General features: G+C 41.0%; 1 pseudogene; it reads right to left on the bottom strand.

The window, feature by feature from the left end:
• Positions 1 to 14,263: 14,263 nt before the first annotated feature.
• On the bottom strand, positions 14,264 to 15,359 carry LOC100456538 (small ribosomal subunit protein uS2-like; annotated as a pseudogene).
• Positions 15,360 to 15,788: the final 429 nt, after the last annotated feature.

Genomic DNA, 15,788 nt, shown 5'->3' with positions numbered 1-15,788 from the left:
ATTAAAATTTATTAATTTTGCCTAAGTAAATCTGATTATCATTCTCCGATTACCCAACCCCAAACCTATCTTTATGTGAGATTTAAAATAAAGATGCTCGACCCGGTGTGGTGGCTTATGCCTCTCATCCCAGCACTTTGGGAGGCCGAGGTAAGCAGATCATGAGATCAGAATATCAAGACCATCCTGGCCAACATGGTGAAACCCCATCTCTACTCAAATACAAAAAAATTAACCAGGCATGGTGGTATGCGCCTGTAGTCCCAGCAACTCAGGAGGCTGAGGCAGGGGAATCACTTGAACCCGGGAGGCGGAGATTGCAGTGAGCTGAGATCGCGCCACTGCACTCCAGCCTGGTGGCAAAGCGAGACTCCGTCTAAAATAAATAAATAAATAAGCTCACTTTTCCAAGATTAAACAATAGTTAAATGCTCCCCACAAAAAAAAAAAAGAGAAAAAGACACATCTGAGAAGGTTACTATAATTCATACATATTTTAAAGGATAATAGCAGCAGGTTTCCTGACAAATAGTTTTGAAAATGAGAGGGAAGGGTTGAAATCAAAGAGTGATTTCTTTGACACTATGAGGGCTGATGGCAGGGAAAGGGGTGGTGAGAGTAGGGCACAACTGACCAAAGTGGAGGGACCCAGCTTTGTGCTGAGGGTCTGATAGCCGCTATGACACCTAAATCCTCACATACCTGTAAAGCAGATGGCACCATCCCCTCTTCACAACTTGCCCCAGGCCACACGGCTATGAATTCAGATCCAGATCTTTTTGACTAAATGTGCGCCATATTTCTACTCCACCATGCTGACTCCTTCGTCCTCCTTCCTAATTTTGCTGAGTGTTAATATTGCCCCAGGTGAAAGCCTCTGCCTGAGTCCCAGGATACCCCTGAAATGTAGGTGAGCCCAGTGGGGGAGCAGTATAGCCAACCCATTCCCTCTCCTCCCTTTCCACGTGAGTCCTGGTCCATAGCTGTTCTACAGTGGCCTCATAAAGGACAAAGCAGACTTCAGAAAGAATCAGCCTGAGTCTCCGGGTATACTCTAACCACGGTGAGGAGAAAGTTTCTAGTTGTATCCAGGAGAAATTATCTTCCTTCTTAGAGGCTTGCATTATGTGAGACAACTCAGGTTGGTATAATGGAAGGAGCACAGAATTTGTCATAAAGATAATAGTTGAAACCCAGGCTCTATAGCAGCACTGTATAGTAGAACTTTCTACAATAATGGACATGTTCTCTAGCTGCACTTTTCAATAGAATAGCAATAGCCATGTGTGACAGTAGAACTCTTGAAATGTAACTAGTACAACTGAGCAACTGAGTTTTTAATTTTGTTTAGAGTTAATTAATCTAAAATTGTTTAGCCCCATGTGACTAGTGGCTGCTGTGTTGGATAGCATAGCTAGCTCTACTGCTTTCTAGCTGTGTGATCTTGAACAAGTCCCTTTATTTCTCAGAGCCTGAGATCACTCATCTGTGAAATATTCATAATCCTGTCACCTTGCAAGTTCATTGGATTGACAAAGAGAGGGAAGAGCCATGCAAGTGCTTAGCACAAAATTTTGCTTTTAATAAGGACTCAAGAGACCTTAGTTGAATCTGAAAATTTGAATCTTATAATAGTCAAAGAGAAATGCATGTTAAAAGTTTATGCCTGGATTTTTCTACAGAATTGATTCCTTATGATGGCTTTATTCATCCAAACTTCATTTGCCTGCCAAAAATGACCTCAGAGAAAACAGGAATAAAGAAAGTCACACTAGTTATAGGATGGTGGGTACCATCACTACTCTCACCACCCTACTTCCCCTGGCGTTCTGACATGTCATTTTCTCCCGTGATGGAAATAGCTGAAAGCAGGGCAAAGTGTTTCACATAAGATGTAGCCACAGATCTTTGAGAGTTTTGCCAACAATTTTCTTCCTTCTCCTCCACTTTTAAACACATTGTTTTCAAAAAAATTTGTCCATCTGGTTCTGATTCATTTGCACTTAACTCATCAGAGTTAAGTTGCAATAGAGTTATGTTGCAATGGCAGACTGACTTGTAAACAGTTCTAATTCACACATCTCCCAGACTCTTTCCTTAGAAATAGGGAAATGTTTGGCAAACAAATGGAGAAAACCCACTCAAGATGGGAGAGAGGGTACAAGACAGCAGTCTCACCTCTGCTATAAACTCTCAGGAAACCCTGAGCATGTCCTAAATTTCTGGGGTCTGGGTGTCCCCCATCCTAGGATTATTGCATTGAGTAGGAATTGAGTTGGATGACCAAATGATCCCCCTTGAGTAGAGAACTGATGTGTATAGTTGCACCAAGTAAATTGCTGGATTCTTTAAATAACCACTTGATTCTTTAAATAACCACTTCAGCCAGAGTTCTTGTGATTCTACTCCTCAAGTTCTAAAGAGTTATCTACAAACCTCTTTGACTACCCACATGACCGCTGTTGAAATTATTTCATCAGAGTCCTTGTTTTCAATGATCTCCCAAAGTTGGGAATAACAACTCCCAAATTTATATTTCCAAACTACATTTTCTTCTGACTTACTGCCTCATATATACAACTGTCATCTTCACATCTTCACTTGGATATGCTATATCCATCTCAAGCCAGGTGTGTCCAAAAATGGAGATTAACATTTTTTCCCACAAATTTTTCCCTTCAATGTTCTCCACCTCCATAAAGAGCAATACCATCTACCCAGTGGATCAAGAGACATTGAATCAAGAGACACCAAGTTCAGCCACCGTAAGTCCCTCAGCTTTTTATTGAACTCTCCTTGAACGCTAAGGGCTATAAAATTTTGTCTTCTTATTTCTCTCACTCATTGAGCCTGCCAGTAGCTAATATTTTATTTTCCATGGGTTTAGGGTTGTTGATTCAAGTTCCTTCTAGAGCCAGGTGTGGTGACTCACACCTATAATCCCAGTACTTTGGGAAGCCAAGATGGGAAGATTGCTTGAGCCCATGGCCCATGTCTGTGGTCCCAGCTACTCAGGAGGCCAAGGTGGGAGGATCACTTGAGCCTGGGAAGTCAAGGCTGCAGTAGGATGAGATCATACCACTACACTCCAGCCTGGGTGACAGAGTGAGACCCTGTCTCAAAAAAAATAAAAATAAAAAATTCCTTCCAGAATGGCCATTTTTCCACTAGACTGTGAGGTCTGGGAAAGGCAGGGAACATTCTGTTTGTTCTATATTCCTAGCACAAAATAGGTATGACAAAGTGAAAATTAGAGACTCTGTTCTCTACTTCCTTCCTACTACTTCTCTCTACCTTTACTCTAGCATTATCACACAGGCTATAATTATCTACATTTATTCTTCTTCATTAGACGGGGAAGCTTTGTCTTATTGATTCATCTTTGCTGTCTTAATACTAAGTTCCTAGCCTGACACTTAGGAAGTGTCCAAAGAATGTGTGCATGAATGAAGAAATAATAAAATGAATTAGTGAATGAAGAATAAAGAAATAAAGGAACTGATGAGGCACTCCCTGGCAGGCCCTGATTATGCTGCATCCAGGAGACGCCTAATCACATATACTTTCTTCCATCATAGAGCCCAGCCAGGAGGCAGGAAGAAAGATCAGGAAGAGCTTAATGTTCAGTGGAAATTTCTTACCAGCAATCAACTCCCAGTCTGACTTTTATAATTATTTCTCTCTCTCTCCCCCTCTCCTCTCTTCTCTCTCCTCTCCTTCTTTTTCTCTCGCTGTCTTTTTTTTAAAGTCAGTTGTGGTGTCTTTTCTTCCTTCCACCTTACCCATTATTATGATAATGACTTCAAACACCATGCATTGCTATTCAGGGCACTGTAAAAATGTGTTTTTCTCATCAGTCCCTGTGAAATAGTTTCCACTGTCTGTTTCCCTTGCAGATAGCAATCAAAGTCTAGGCACAACAATAAAGAAAAAAAAGGCCCAACTCTTGTCCAACATAGAATCTAAAACTTGTCCTTGGAAAGTGACCCCAAGGGAATTTAATCACAAATGTTCTTGACTTGGCCCAGCCTCTTGCTGTTGAATACAGAGTATCAGGAATGGTCTGTTTCTGGGGACTGATTTCCCTATTATTCCCTCTTAGTTTTCTCAGAAGACCAAAATAAGAGGCCTTTGAAGAAAATTGCTCCTTTAAGACCTCCAGTAGAGTCTCCAGGGTCTAACACTAGTTTTTAAATTTCACTGTCCACATCCTGTGGCTATAGTCCCCTAAGCTCTAATCACCCTGTTGCCTGGACTTGTTATTCCCTCAGATTGGTTGACTTTGCATCACCAGGTCAGTACCTGGCCCTATCTCCCACTAGTTATATTACCTTGGACAATTGTTTCACCTCCTGTCCTCAGTGTTCCCATTATAAAACAGGAGTACTAACCTGTATCTCACAGGATAATTGTGAGGTTAAATTATATAATATAGCAGACACTAAATGGGAATTGGTCCTGGACTGGTTGGAGACCACAAATTGTGTCTCCTCCTTGTCAGCCTCTCCCTTCTCTAAGCTCTTTTAGTGCTAGTACCATGCTAACAGAATTCATAGCCAGAATGGCCTTTAGAGATTGTCAGTGGAAAAGTCCCATTTCAAATGTGTAGTATACATACACACATATCACATACACAAAACACACCATACTACACACATTACCTACACACTGCACCACACACACACCACCACATACACCATACCACACACATACAAAACATACCACACACACAAATCACACAGTGCACATATACACACATGCACAAGCTGGGCATTTGGTCATTTGCCATTTCAAATTCCAAGGATGGCCTGTCCCTAATGCCCTTTCTTCTCTTGGGATTTGGCCTTCATAACTAGGAAAGCAGTTCTGGTGCTCTATCCAAAGGGGCTATGAGGAAACACTGTGTGAAACACAAAGAGAAGGATGCTGTTCTAAAGGCTTTTTTTCTTTGGTGAGTTTAGACCATATTTCCCATGGCCAATTGATGATAGTCATAAGTAACGTATGCAGAGCATTTATCGTGTCTGGGCACGATGCTGGTGCATTACCTGTAGGAAAAATTTAACCCTCATAACATACCTGTATGTATGCATCATTAAGCAATCAGATTGCAGAGAAAACAGTCATCCCCAGACATTCTCTATTGCCTGAGGTCCATTCAGTGGCTGGGCTCCCTGTGCCACCTTTGCTCACTAGCAACTAAAAGAGCAATTGTACCTCAAGCTAGGAGTGACCAATGATTAACTGGCAAAAGAGCACTGTGAGTGTCAATTTTTCTGAGTTTCATTTATAAATGGTCCAAAGAAAGTAACTGGTGGGCATCCAGAGATTAGGCCATGAATCTCTCTGCCATGTCATCACACTAAAAATATGGCTGATGTCTATGGTGCTAATGCTTGATACCTCCCAGAAGCCTACAGTCATTCCAGAGCCCATGTGATGCTTGGTGCTCTTGGCTCCATACTAGTGCCAATTGCATAGTTTTGTTACTCAAAATGCAAAGCAATTTCTGTAAAGACCAAGCCAGCTGTTCTCTGCCAGCCTATAATTGGCCATTGAGTCTATAGAAAGTTGTTGACTTTTGCTGGCAAAAGAGTGGCACAAACAATCCACCCATGATGTCATATAACACCAGGGCAGGACACAACCATTCCAGTCCCAGAGACTTACAAAGATACTAGGTTCCATTAAGCCAGGCAACTGGAATTTCAGTGACATCACTTAGAAAGAGGGCTGTCTCCTTTGGGACGACATGGCTGTGTAGATAAAATTAAAAAAAATAGCTCTTACTGCTCTAAATAACATATATGAAGCATATGTATTCATAACATACATGAAACTCCTAAAGTTCTAAGATGGCATAAAACATTGAAAGAATTGGCTCTCAATAGGATCTGCATTTTCTACTCCTTGTTCCATCTCAGTAGGCTGGATTAGACACCCTACAACTAACCTCCTCCCTTTAATTCATATGGTTGGCAGTTTGCAAAGCACTTTCATGTTCATTATTTCATAAGTCATTCACAATGACCCTGAAGCATTATCATTTGTGTTTTACCGATGTGGAAATTATGCATCAGCAATTTATTTGGTAAGCGACTTACCAAATATCCCACAGCCCACAGTGACAGAGGTAGAACTGTATGATTGATTGTTCAGTGTTCATGCCACTGCACTGTGCTGCCCCCAGCCAGTCCAAATTTAGCTGCAACTTGATATCAATAGACTTTCTGGGGGATGCCCTGAGGCTTTCTGTTCTGAGTGATTACAAGAAGAAAGGGGGTTATTTCTAGGTACAGTCGAGGCCACAGATCTTCCCATATGCTGCTCCCTACTGCTCTTTGACTCCAATTTATCTTTAAGTCTCAGATAAATGCCAGTTTCTCAAGGTGGACTTCCCTGACACCCTACCTAAGTTAGGGGTTCCACTGTTATCTGTCTCTACAGCATCTTTTTTTTTCCTATTTAATAATACTCACCATACTTACGATAACTTTTTCAATTCCTATTTTCTTTGCTTAGCTATAAGCTTCATGAAGGCAGGAACCATATTCAGCTAGAATAGTTCCTATACATTAGGTACTTGATACATGTGTAAAATGAAAGATCAAATTGTTTCCTGTCATAGGAAAGTCTGGACAGGTCCAGAGAATGTCAGCCCATCAACTAGAAGGAAAGTTACCTGAGATAGCCAGAGGGTAAGTATGAAATATATTCAAGAAAAATATCAGCAACTGGTCAAATTACAGTAGCCATTTTTCAGGTCTAAACTGGGATTAGAAGCCAGGAACAGGACTGAAGGCAAAGGAACAGGAACAAAAGCCTTTTTTTTTTTTTTTTTTTTTCCCCCCCAGCAGGATGGGTCACTCAAATCTTCCCTGTAGGGACCAGGGGAATGGCATCTCAGCAATAGGGCCAGGAAAACAAAGTTCGCAGCTCCCTTTGGGACTTTTTAGTTAAAACAGATGGCTCTGTACCTTGATAAATGCTTGCTTTCTTGTATGCCCAGCCATTTCATATAATAAGTGAATGAGAGCTATAGACAGATTCAGTGGTAAAATATCATGGCAGGAGGTGTGTTTAAGGAAGATTATTCAGTTACAATATGCAGAGAAAAACCACAAGAATTGGGAAGACCAACTATGATGCAAACAGACAAGAGGGAAGTAATGAGAACATGAATTAATATTGTGAAAATTGAACAGAATTAACAGAATTGAAATATACTTCAGAAGTACCCTCTGTTGAACTTGGTAATTGATAGGCTATAAAATAGTGTCCTTTTTTGATTTGCTATCTGCTTACTGAGTGCTTTTATATCTTTTACCCTGTTTGAGCCTTATGAGGGGGGCTGTATGTTTGAGAGAGAAGAAAATAAGCTTAAGAGCATATATGTCCCAGACACAAGCTGTGAGTGGCTCGGCTGGGATGAGAGTGCAGTTTCCTTTACCACCAGCTCCGAGCCCTCTAGACAATGTCAGGTCATCATACAACTTGCAGCTTAGGTTACCGGAATGGGCTCACCTTACTCCCCCCCAGGATCAAGCTGTCTTTGATCTTGTTTATTTATTCATTTAATGAACATTTATAGCCACGCATTTCCCAGAAGAGAGGTCCGAGGATTCCCATCAGTTCTGGGAGCCTGACAATACTGTCAACAGCTGCTGCACTGGAGACCAGGGAGCCTTAGGGCAGGTTCTGCTTGCTGTGAGTCAGACCTGCTTTTCATCTTTACTGTTTTTCCTGATTATACTGTAAAATGTTCAAACAAGAAATATTAAAAAGCCAAAATCCTATGTACTTTGCTACAATTTACCTTCTTGTATAATAATAGATTAAAAATATGGAGCCTTGGTTAATTGCCACGCACCAGGCAAGACACCTTTACATACAGCATCTTATTTAGTCCTCACAATAGTCAGAGGCAAGTACTATTACTACCTCTATTTAGCAGCTAAAAAACCTGAGGCTCCTGGCAGGTAACTTGCCCAAGTTCACAGCACTAGAAAGTAGCACAGGCAGAATTCTAGCCAGGCCCTGTGATCTCACAGGCCACATATGTAACCACACTGTGTATCAGGGATATCTTGCCAAATGAGACATATTTAATCACATCTGTTTCTCAAAGAAAAAGCTGTTGTTGTCTTCTATTCTCCAAAATGTTTCTTGAGTTTTGTTAACCAGAGTGAAAGGACCAATCTACAATTCACTAAAAAAGTCACGTTCTTCTAACAAGCTTAAATAAGTTCTCTCCTACCTACTTGCTGAGCCAGAAATCCTCAGCAATTATAAAGAGGTAGCTATGTCCCTTTATCTGTGGTGGACAAAGCATTTGACCAAAGTTAGGAGGCTTGACTCTTGGCATAGGCCTTGATGATACTACTAACTTACTGAGTGATCGTGAGCACAATACCTTCTCTACTGGCTTGTCAGTTTACAATCAGAAGTTTGCATGGTCTCTGAGGGCCCTTCCAGCTCTACTTACTATAACATGGTGCCTCTCATGATGTCCTAAAATGCAAACGGGCTTATTTTATAAAACCTTTTGTTAAAAATAACATTTAAACATTCTCAGTAGTATTGAGAACGGAGGAATTGTTACAGAAAGGAGATAGAGTGTGTATTCATTTCCTATAGTTCCTGTAACAAATTATCACAAACTTAGTGGTTTAAAACAACAGAAATTTATTCTCTGTGTTTTAGAGGCCAGAGTTTGAAATCAAGGTGTTGGCAGGGCTGTGCCACCTCCAGGTGCTCATGAGGAGAACCCTTCCTTACCTCTTTCAGCCTCCGATGGCTACTGGCATTCCTGGCCTGTGTCTGCATCACTCCAATCTGCTTCCAGTGTCTGTGTTCACATTGCCTTCTCCTCTTGTTCTATATTAAATCTCCCTCTGGTGCTCTCTTAGAAGACATCCGTGATCGTATTTAGGGCCCACCCAGAAAACCCATGATATCCCCATCTCTAGATCCTTTGTTTAATCAACTTGGCGATGACCATTTTCCAAATAAGGTAAGAGTTACAGATTCTAGGAATTAGGGCCTGCTATCTTTGGGAGCTGTTATTTGGCTTATTAAGGAAGGACATTGAAAACCCTATTTCACCCTGCTTCATAATGATATTCAAGGTGATCTCTCAAGGACATCATCATGCATAAGAACCAAACATAGGTAGATATAATCATGCTGTGGACATTTGGTGGCGAAAGGTAGGGAAGCAGAAAGGGAGAGTCAAGAGAAGCTGACTGTAGTAGGATTGTTGCATAATGGACATAACATTTGCTACCTGAAACAACACACAACTGCGTCATGCTGACTGGCTGAGAGCCTGCATTCTTGTCAACCACGACAAGACCACTAAAGAGTCCTAGATTGGCCAACCAACAAGTAATTTTCTGACACTAACCATTTGTTGTAAAATCAAACAACTTTTTGGTGCCAGAACTCTCCATCTCAGAAACATTTAATTCCATGCAAAACATTTAATTATTTTATTTAAGGAAAAAATAAACCACACTTCTCATTCCATGAGTACTATGCCTATGCTCCTTACATTGCTGCGGGATTTCCCATGTCCTGTCTTGTTTGGAAAACTTACTAACTTCGGGAAACATTCTTAAATATCTTCTTAAAAATCAAGGCTCAAACAATAGTTTCATAACTTAAAGATGTTTACCTTGTTGGAAACTCCCTAGGAAATTTGGAGTCAAGGCTACATTCTGCTGCTCACCAGCTAGGTGCCTTCAGTTAAGTCATGCCTTGCTCAATCACTGAGATGTTGCTCCCTCCCAGCCAGTTAATCTCTCCCCGATTTAGAATAATCTTTTTTAAAAGTCTTATCTCCATTTCCAAACTGTGAGCTCTTAGATGGCAGAGAAAATGTCTTGAAGAAAATAATGGCTGATTTATGGAGCCATGTGATCCCTCCAGCACTCAGCCAAGTCCCGATAAATCATGGAAATTATTTCTGTTTTACAGATAGGGAAACTGAATGTGTAGAGAAGTTAGCTGACTGTTTCAAAGCTGTACAGATACAGTCAGGATCCACACTCTCTGTAAATCAAAAATTCATACTCTTTTCCCCAAATCATGCTTCTAGAACATGAGAGACCCTGGAGGAAATGGTTGATGGTTGAGAATAAATTAAAAAATGGAAAATGAAGCAGAGACATGTTTACACTAAGCATGAACTATACCACCTCCGGAATGCTAGAAACCGTGAGTTGTGTGAGAGAGGGCAAGCAGAGGCAGATAGAAAGAGCAGTGGTTTACACAATAAAGCCTTACAAATGAAGAACTCTCCTCAATGCCCAAAGCAATTTTCACAGGTGGTGTTTTATTTGATTCTCATAAGATACCTGGGTGGCATGAAGTATAAGGAAGTGAATTCTCACTTTTAGTAATTGAAATGCCAACTGAGGTGTTAAGTGGCTACAGTTCCTAAGTGGTAGGGCCAGGATTCAAAGCCAGTTCATAAGAATCCTTGTGCAGTGCTTTTTCCACTAGGCAACACGGCTCTCTCCCTACATGGCCTTTCCTTGTAGGCCACAAATACAGCCTGCTCAAGGGCTCTGAGACCAGCCTGCTTCCATCAGCCCCTACCACCACCACACATGCATGTGCGTGCACACACACACACACAAACACACACACATACATGCAGAGTTTGCTATATTTACAATGCCTTAGGAATGAAGAAACAAGGGTGGGGGGCCTGGGGAATGGATATGGAATCTGAAAAGAACAAAGGAGCCAGACTTAATGACATTGTCCTTACAGCTTTCTCAGATGTTCTTGAGAATTATTTTCCCAATGGCCTTTATAAACAAACTATGTATGTACATATATTTTTGGGTGTGACTAATGCTTGTGCCATAAGAAAAGTCACAGATCACCCAATATAAGCAAGATATCCTTGAAAAGCTTAAAAGTCAGTCCTAGGCAAACATCTAGCCCCCTATCCTGCAGTGAGACAGTGGGCCAGTTACCTGACTCCATGTCTTAAGGGGAATCACAGAATGACTTTAAGGATGAAGGTGGCTGTCAGTACAATGTGTCTAACACAGATCCAAGCAAATTATCAGTATTTGACATATTCAATTAACCTAATTCTTATATAAATTCAATATATCTACATATCCATTCTTTGAAAATGTAACAATTTGGCTGCATCAGTTGAATAACTCTAGTAAGTCCCAGTTAGGAGTTCATTAGATGTATCTTTTAATCATTAATTTATTTTGCTATGTAGGGCACTGTCATTCACTTTTCAAGAACAACTAATATTCATTGAGCACAGTCAATGCTCACGCACCTATTGTGTGCTGGGCACTGAGTGGGATCCTATCATGGACCACTGCTCTGGGCTAACAATTGACTTTGAGGATTGACACACTGAAAAAACGCCAGGGCATGAAGATGAATGGGCTTGCTTTTAAAGGGCCATGAAAATTGGCTCTCCTTGGGTCTGGCATGAAGCATGCAAGTGACTCAAAGTGCTTTTATTAAAAAGTAAATTAAAGGTCAGAGGTGAATTTCTCTTAATTTTTAATTTCCGTCCTTGTGCCAAGAATATGGATGGGAGGGGCAGGATTTGTTAAGTACCAGATGAGGATCCATGGTGACTGGGAGAGCTATACCATAGGGCCTGGCCAGCTGGAACTCGAGGCTGAAGCTGTGAAAAATGGTTCCACATCCCTGGTGGGGGGAGTATTTAATATTGTCAGGAAAAGGATACTGGTTGAAGGGTAATTTTAAAAAGCAAGACATCAGTTAAGCAGATGAGGTGTAAGAGTAAGAAACAAATGCTCAGATTTTATTAAACACAAGAGATTGAAGACAAAGAAGAAAATTATGATATCACATCCCGTTTGGGGGTTTTATTCTATTACTATCTGTCTTTGAAACAATCCCACGCCACTAGGCTCTCTTTTAAGTGCTCTATTATCACAAGGAATCATGCCAACTAAGGATTGAACAAAAGCTCTGATACTGGCTATTTTACAATACACAGTGAATTGCAAACTCTCTGAGCCTCATTTTCCTCATCTTAAAATCAGAATATCAACATCCACCTCTAGGATGGTATAAGAGCTGTACAATGGTGCATGTGAGAGCACCTTAATTAAGTCTTGTGCGTACTAGAGACACAACAAATGTTGGTTTTCTTTCTTGCCCTTCACATTATTCAGCAAATATACTGTAACAACCTAGTGAAACAAGATGGTAAAATGAGAGACACATGATTGGCATCAAATGGCTGAACTTACATCTTTTATCTGCTATTTACCATTCATAAGTCATTGGCAGGCAGTTTTCCTCCTTAAAGTTTAGGTTTTTTAATCTTTAAAAGGAGAATAATCACCATTGCTTTGTCTACTTCATGACATTGTTTAAAAAAATCCAATGATTCAATAAATTAAAAGATATTTTGGAAAGGAATATGTGTCATATATCACACATACATATAAATATGTGCACATTTGTATGTATATGGTTTTATATAGATCAAGTTGTACATGATATAAAAGACATATTCAAAAATTTACAAACATTAAAAGTAGATTGGAGAGTGACATCAGTAAGATGGCCAATTAGAAGTTCCTAGCACTCTTCCCTCCCCACAAAGAAAAAAACCCACAAGGAAAAAGCAACTATATTTTGACCAAAATAACTAAAAGAGAGCTCCAGAGAAGAGCAAAGAAGTGGCAGAAATCCTGTGGAGCATTGAAACCCAGGATGGCCACATAGAGAAAGCAAGGAAACATCTTGCCTCCAGTATTCCCATCACCCAGCTGGAATCAGCTCAGAACCAGGAGGGAGTCCCTCTTGCAGAGAAAAAGTAAATAAGAAGATCCCAGCACCTGCCATCACCATCACGAATACCTGAGTCTTCACTAGTAGAGATTGCTGCAGTACTCACAGCCTCTGAACCTAGCTGAGGAAGCTCCTCAGAGTCCACAGTAAGCTACCCTCAGAGAAAAAGCCATTACTGTGCCCCTAGCTCCTGTGACCCATGCTGCTACTGCACTGTACCACCTTAAAACCGGAGTCACTGCCAGAGTGCATCCTACATTAGGGGTGAGTAGCTATTGCACTCCTCCATCCCTGAGGTTTTGCTACCACTGCAATGTGCCTACCTGGTAACAAGTCACCCCTGAGACAAACTGCTGCTCTGCTCTACCCACTAGGTCCACGCTACCACAAAGATACTCTATCCTCTTCATTCCAGAGTCACTGTGCCCTGTTGGTTTGGGGTCCCGAAGTGCAGCTGAGTCCTGCTCTTTGGAGCCTAAGCCACTGAAGCACCTATTTTTTCCCCCGAGACATGCCAGTGCTATTCCCTGCTCACCAGGGACAGACCACAACCACATCCCAAGCCCCTGGGCCTGAGCTACTGGGGTGTGCCTCAGAGCAACAGATCCTGTCTTGGTGGGAGAACTGCATCCACTTGGACCTTGAAAAGTGAACCTCTGCCTCAAGTCCCAGTTGCTACAGCAGTTTCACTGAGCCCAGGAACCTGACCCCACAGCTGTTCCAAGCACTAGTACCATGGATCCCAGTGTTGTTGCAGCTGCCTGAGAGCTGTGTCAGACCCAACATCAACAGATATCCCCTCAGCTAAAACTTTCCACTGAGAGAAAGACAAGAACAAAAGTATTGCTAAAGCCCTGGCCTTTATAACCTACACAGCCACTGTCACTGCCACAAATTCCTGCAGCCTAGAACATAGAGGCACTTGTAGTCATTGTGGACATTGATCACAAAAGAAGCTGGTTGGAGACTACATCATGTACTCACAAGGAACCAGAGCCACTGCATCCTACCTACCCAGCAATCTCAAGCCCATCTGAAGGTGAAAGTTTTCCCCTACAAAAGCTACTCTTTAAAGTTTGGAAGAGGTGATTGCACCATCAGATTTGAGACATCAGTGCAGAAAAACAAAAAACAAAAAAGCAAGAAAACAAGAAACCACCAAAGGAACACAATAATTCTCCAGTAACTGACCCCAAAGAAATGAAAATTTATGAAATACATGAAAAGGAATTCAAAAATAATGGTCTTAAGGAAACTAAGCAAAATATACAAGAACACAAATAAATAATTCAATGAAATTGGGAAAATCCCAATGGTATTCTTTACAGTAGTAGTGGAAAACAATTCCAAAATTTATATAGAAACATAAGAAACTTAAAATAGTCAAAACAATTCTAAGTAAGAAAAACAAAACTAGGAGCATCATATTTCCTGATTTTAAATTAAATCACAAAGGTATAATAATCAAAACAGTATGGTACTAGCATAAAAACAGACACATAGACCAGTGGAACAAAATAGAGAACCCAGAAATAAATCCAAACATTTACAGTCAACTAAATTTTGTAAGAAACTGATGATTATTTTCCATCAACCTTATTTTTGTGTTGCTTAACAGTCTGTGGAAAAACATCTTAAAACCACTCAGTGGTCATTCCTACCCATTCAGTGGCCTGAGCAGTGAGAGCTGCTGACCAGTCTTCCATGGCAGGCTGAGCACTCCAGTCTTCAGCAGGAAACTACTAAATAGGCACAGAGGGCACCCACGCTGCACAACTTCACACCAGTCTGCAATCTCAGGCTGAGTAGCAGTAAACTCAGGAGCTGAAGCAATCTATTCAATCTGAAATTCCTACTTGGTTACAGCTTTTTCAGCAGCAGCCTGTTCTTCCTTTTTAAGGTCTTCAGGATCTCTGTAGAAGTAGAGATCAGGCATAACCCCTCATAGGTGTTCAAAGGAAATGGTGCCACACATGCAAACCATTTTCCAGGCCAGCATCCATCACATCAAACCCACTAAGTGAGTTCCCTTGTTGTTGCATGGGATGGCAATGTCCACATAGTGCAGAGGAGAATCTGTGTTACACAAACAAATGGTAGGCAGATTACCATAAGATGCCTCTATGAGAGGATGGTGGTCAACTCTGGGCTCAGTAACCATCAGAACCCATGGCTTCCAAAAGATCATCTGGATCTGGTTAGTGATATTTTCGGTGAAGCAGCAAGTAATAGGAGTAGCTTCAATGGTAGCAGCAAACTTTAGCAAGGCCCATTGGCTAGTATTCTTGGAGGATATGACACTGACATCAGCAGAGTTTTCAGTGGCAACAAAGACACAAGCTGCTAGCAGAAGCTTCTCCCAGGTCCTCCTCATATTTATGATGTAGATGCCATGACTTTTCCTCTCATAGATGTACTGTTCCATTTTGAAGTCAAGGTTGTTGCCACCTAAATGGGTTCCTGCAGCAAAAAACTTAAGAACATCCTCCTCTTTCATTTGCAGGACATCAAGGGCTTTGGACATTGTGAAAGTTTCCCTTTAAGTTATGGCAGAAATCCACAACAGCACCGTTTGGACCCCTCTATAGGTAACATGGCTACAGTCAACTAATTTCTGACAAAGGCACCAAGAGGACACAATCAGGAAAGAATAGTCTCTTCAAATAATGATGCTGAGAAAACTATTTCCACATGCAAAAGAATGAAATTGGGTGCTTATTTTATACCATGCACAAAAACTAACTCAAAATGGATAAAAAGCTTAAATGTAAGGTTAGAAATTATAGAAACTCCTAGAAGAGAATATGGGGGAAAACTCCTGGACATTAGTCTTGGCAATAACTTCTTAGATATTACATTAAAAGCTCAGGCAACAAATTCAAAAATAAATAAATGGCACTACATCATTCCAAAAACCTTCTGCACAGCCAAGGAAACAATCAACAAAAGGAAATAGCAGCCTACAGATAGGG

The sequence above is a fragment of the Pongo abelii genome, chromosome 1 (assembly GCF_028885655.2).
Source record: "Pongo abelii isolate AG06213 chromosome 1, NHGRI_mPonAbe1-v2.0_pri, whole genome shotgun sequence".
In the NCBI taxonomy this organism is placed as follows: domain Eukaryota; kingdom Metazoa; phylum Chordata; class Mammalia; order Primates; family Hominidae; genus Pongo; species Pongo abelii.
The sequence above is the reverse complement of the archived record's forward strand: the minus strand, read 5'-3'. Positions and strand labels throughout refer to the sequence as shown.